The sequence below is a fragment of the Vulpes vulpes genome, chromosome 10 (genome assembly GCF_048418805.1).
Source record: "Vulpes vulpes isolate BD-2025 chromosome 10, VulVul3, whole genome shotgun sequence".
Classification (NCBI taxonomy): domain Eukaryota; kingdom Metazoa; phylum Chordata; class Mammalia; order Carnivora; family Canidae; genus Vulpes; species Vulpes vulpes.
The window spans coordinates 96,394,123-96,399,321 of NC_132789.1; the positions used below are offsets into that span (position 1 = coordinate 96,394,123).

General features: G+C 37.6%; 1 pseudogene; it reads left to right on the forward strand.

Annotated features, from left to right (window-relative positions):
• Positions 1-1,460: 1,460 nt before the first annotated feature.
• Positions 1,461-1,712, forward strand: LOC112926915 (normal mucosa of esophagus-specific gene 1 protein pseudogene; annotated as a pseudogene).
• Positions 1,713-5,199: the final 3,487 nt, after the last annotated feature.

Genomic DNA, 5,199 nt, shown 5'->3' on the forward strand with positions numbered 1-5,199 from the left:
GATGATTATTTTAGTTCAGCATGTAAAAAAATATGACACTTTCTTCTGGCCTCCATGGTTTTATTTGAGAAATCTGATTTCATTTGAATTGGTTTTCCCCTACAAATAATGTATTATTTCTCCCTGATTGCTTTTAAATTTTTAATTGTGTCATTAGTTTTCAAAAGCATAATTATGATATGTTCTGGTATGGTTTTCTTTGGGTTCATCTTTTTGTATAAATAGTGAAGATGTCAGCTGCTAGGGAACTACTAATTTATAACATGGTGCAATCGGTTTGATAGGAATAAGATAATAAAAATGGTAATGGAGATATCAAAAAGAAAGCCTGAGGCAGTTTGATATAAAAATTTAATAAATTCCACACAAATAAAGCAATTTACTCAAGAGGCACTTTGAAATTACTGACCAAAAAAAAAAAAATTGAAAAAGAAAGATTAAACAAAATAAATAGACTGTATTGGCTGGCCTTTGTCACTGGTTCCTAAGAAGGAGCATCTACATTTTTTTTTATTTTCCAAGTGATAGAAGTCTCTTTGTTATTCATGTGTGCTCACATACTTTATATTAATGTGGTGACTCATGGTAGAGGCCTAGACAGTTTACGCTAATAAGATAACTCAGGATGGGTTAAAACAGTAAAAATAGTCATATGATTAGAAGCTTGGAGTTTTGAGCCACTTAATATCAGTTCAACCTTTAGGGAATAAAAGGAGATATAGGTTAAGTTCAATCACACAGCCAAAGATTTAAACAATCATGTCTACTTAATGAAACCCCAATAAAATCTCTAGACACTAAAGCTCAAGTGACCTTTGCTGGTAAACAAGATCCTATGTGTATTGCTACACATTAATATGCAAGAAAGGTGACAGGTTCTTGAGGACATGGACACTTCATGTTTGGGACCCTCCCCAGACCTCACTCCAGGCATCTAATGGTTGGTTCTCATTTGCATCTTTTTTGCTACTATGAAACTGAATTCATAAGTGTCTTCTTTAACTCATTCTAATGAATTATTGAACCTGAGGTGATAACAGGAATTCTCAAATTTGTATCCAGCTGATTAGAAGTGTGGGTGCCTGGGAATCCCCAAGCTTGCAGCTGTTGTCCTGAAGTGAGAGCAGTCTTGTGGAGGAATGTGTCCTTCATTTGTAAGGTTTGGCCTAACGCCATGTAGTGACCTAAGTTATGAGCTAGTTATCAATGCTACTTTTGTCAATGCTATTAGGATAAATCCTGAGGTTAGATTTTTTCCATATTCTTATCTGCAGATCAAAAAAGATCTTTTAGTAATTAATATCTTTAGTTTATTTTGCATTGTATCATGGTACTTTTTATTTTTAAAGGGAATTTACATGCTTTTAAAAATGTTGATTATGGGGTTCTGGGCATTTGCACCGTCTATGTGTGTAGCCCGGCCCCGCCTCCCAGATTTGGCTTTCTATGCTGAAGTCATCATGAACTTTTTCCAACTCCTGATGAAAAAGAAGAAACGTATTCCTTTGTTGCTGTTCATGGCCACAGCAGAGAGTGGAGCTTTGTCTTTTGCTGTATATTCCCTTCAAAGATCTGATGTGATCCTTGATCGGAAAAGAAATCCAGAACCTTGAGAAACGGTGGACCCTAGCGTACCTAGCAAGCTTATAACAATCAACCAAGAATGGAAGCCCATTGAAGAGTTGCAGAACATCTGAAGAGCCACTAAATGACCAGCCCTTACCTCTTTCTTCCAAAGAGTACTCTATGAATCTACTGAAACATTGCTGCACAAACTAGATTATGGATACCAGTGTGTGGAAATGCTTCTGCTACATTTTTAGGGCTTGACTACATTTTCGGACTCTGGATAGGAATTATGAAGGTAGTATAGCAATGACCACATAGTTCGAAAATAATTTTGTGTTTGTTTTCTTGCTGTAAATTTAATTTTGCATATTGAAATTTTTATGTTTATGATGCTCAAATGTTTTCCTTAAAGTGTATAGAGATTTTTTTTTTAATTTATTTATGATAGTCACAGAGAGAGAAAGAGGCAGAGACATAGGCAGAGGGAGAAGCAGGCTCCATGCACCGGGAGCCCGACGTGGGATTCGATCCCGGGTCCCCAGGATCGCGCCCCGGGCCAAAGGCAGGCGCCAAACCGCTGCGCCACCCAGGGATCCCGTGATTTATAAAATGAATTGTCTATAATAAAATACTATTTGTGCAAAAAAAATAAAAATGCTGATTATGAGTGGAATAATCAAAGAATAAATTGTATTTGTTGCAATCATTACACTATATTTCATAATTCATATAACATGCTGTTTTTCTATTTTCAATTAAGCTAAGGTTTTCAATGGTGGTAAATGAACAAGAGGCAAAAAGCAGTCTTCATTTAGTTTTCAGGATCTGTTTATATGAAATAAGTTGCACTACAAGATATACAAATTTTGGGTTTTATTTAATTAATTAACTTATTTATCTATATACTTTGGTGTGGTACATTTTATGCTGTTTTACCTCATATACAATTTTTTCTTCTCTTAATCAATATTGTCTTGTTTGGAATAGAACCTTTCAGGTCAGTACCCTTATCAGAAGAATTTGGAAGTAAGAGAACATTCTAAAATATTGTTTCTGCAAATTGCTGGCAGTTGTGGCCGGGGGTTGTGGCGTGCCCCGATGGATCCAAAGTAGAATGCAAAGATGTGTTACCTGTGTTATCTGTTGTGACTAAAGCTTTTTGTATTAAGAGCATGATCGCAGGGAGCACGCCAAGGTCTGTATCACAGAGGAGCTCCTAATGGATTCTCGCTTGCCTACATAGAAAAGAGGGATATGATAAAGGAAAACAAAATCAGAGGAAAGAATGTCTGCCTAAAACCATGTAAGATGCAGTACTAAGTACTCCTTGTGACGGTCTCTAAGTCTAAGATAATATATCATGAAAAAGGAAGATGCGTTCTCCTGCACTTTGCCAAAGGAGCGTGGCTCGGGAGCCTCCAGGCTGCGGGGTGCCCGGGCCCCAGAGGCACCTGCCCAAGTCTGCATTTCCTACTGTAGCACAGCGGTGCCTAATAACACAGCAGAGAGGTTACAGGAGCAAGAACGCACAGGATGGCCTCAGTTGGGCCAGTAGAACCCTGCAGGGTCCGCTGAAGAACGGTGAAAACACCAGGCAGCCTGCAGAATAGCACTGGCAGGATAAATGCACTTGTAAAAGACCAAGAGGACACCTCCTGGGGGCTTTCAAAAACCCTTAAGCACAAATAATACGGGACTATCTTAGGGGAAATATAAAGGATCTTAACTCTCCCATGATAAGGTGCAGGTAAATGCTCCTGAAGTTCATGTTAATATTGCAAATCTAAATAACAGACAGTTGGGATCTGGAGAAATTAAGATTTTATGCAGGTAACACATTTTAAGAGTTGTATTTTTGCTGCTACATAATAAACTTGTAATTGCAAAGGAATGGATGGTTTATTAAACAAAATATATTAAAGTAGTTCAATAATTTTCTGAGTAGCTGTTATTGCTGACTCATAAATGCTCAAATAAATTTTAAAAAGTGTAACAGGAAATATTTTAAAAATCACATTATGGAAATGAGGCAAAAAATATCCATTACTTTAAAATCTTAGCATTGTCCAGGAAAGAAAATGATGAATAATTTATGTGGAGCAAATCCAACAGTTTTCTATGATGTATATATAGCATTGTTTTATTAAAGTATCTTCTCCTTCAAAGAGAATATATTTTATTTCCTTTATCATGAAACACAAATGTTTTTGAGACACAATAATGAAAAATATTGGCGAAGGACTTATCTTTGATATATGCAGTCCACAGGTTCGTGAATGAGTTATATACCAAGAGTTCTTGTTTATCCAATTCATTCAAATGCATCCTCTCATGAAGCAATGTTGTAGAAAGTACCATGTCCTCACAGTGCAAAATAACTCTTCCACCCAATTTTCACAACCCCTGAAGGTAGTCAACAACTAATTGGTGGTAATAAAAGAGTGGCAAGATTAGTGGAAGAAAACATGATTAAAAGGACCACCATATTCCTTTCCTGCATTAATTTCACGGACCACTATATTGGTTACCTCCTATGCTCCATCATATTCCTTTATTCACCAGCTTTAACATCATTATTCCAGCTTCTTACACCCTCTCGGTCCCAGGCGCACTTAAGCCTTGTTTCAGTTTCCAAGAACCTGTGGCTTGGTACTCTGGAAACCTACCCACTTACTTACTTATAAGTGTGGGAAAAGGGACAAAAAGAAATTCTTCAGACTTGCTTTCAGAGGGGGCATAAAGTATGGAGATGGGAGTATGAATTTCTGCCATTCCAAGGCAGAACTTGGTAAGTGATTTGTTTAATCAACAAAAGTGTATTAAGGGCTTCTTTGTGGAAAATACTGGGGATTTTTTTTTCTCTTTTTTTCAGGATAGGGTGATTTGGAGCCTGGGCAAATCCATTGCGAGCACCATCTATAGACTTAACAATACCCACAAAAAAGGGAAACCACTAAAAAAGGAGGGGGGGACTACTTGTGTAAGTCCTCAGGCTCCAGTCAGATCCTCTTGGAGAGAAAGAGGTCAGGGCCATGCCTCAGCAATTGGGTACAGGCAGAGATGGAAAATCAGTGGTGAATTCAGCCCCTCGCCACATGAAACTTACAGTGTAATGAGGCAAATGCACCAACAATTATCCCAAAATAAATAAAAGCATAAGAGCTATTTAAAGTAAGTGTATGATACTCTGGGATTACATGGAGCCCACAGAGAAGGCGGCTTGTATGTGTGACAACTGACCTAGAGAATGAACAGGAATTAATTACAGGTGGAAGTGTGGAGGAAAGTGTTAAAAATGCAGGGACAGCCAAAAGCAAAGTCCTGTGGAGAGCACCAAGGACTAGAAGGATTAAGAACTAAGCACTGTGCAAAGCCCTTGGAATGATTTGAATGCGAGTAAGTGCTGGAGCAGGGAACAAGAACTAACATACTTACATACTTACATTTATATTTCAAAAACAGCATCTAGCTTCCAATGGGTAGATGCAAATAAGAGTTGGGACAGGAAGACTGGTTATTTAGAAGCCTATTGGAAAGAGATGATGGTAGCTTGGATTAGTATGATAGTGTGTGAGATGAAAGTGATTGAATTCTAGAAGTTTTTGATTTATGACTCAGTCCTATGATGGA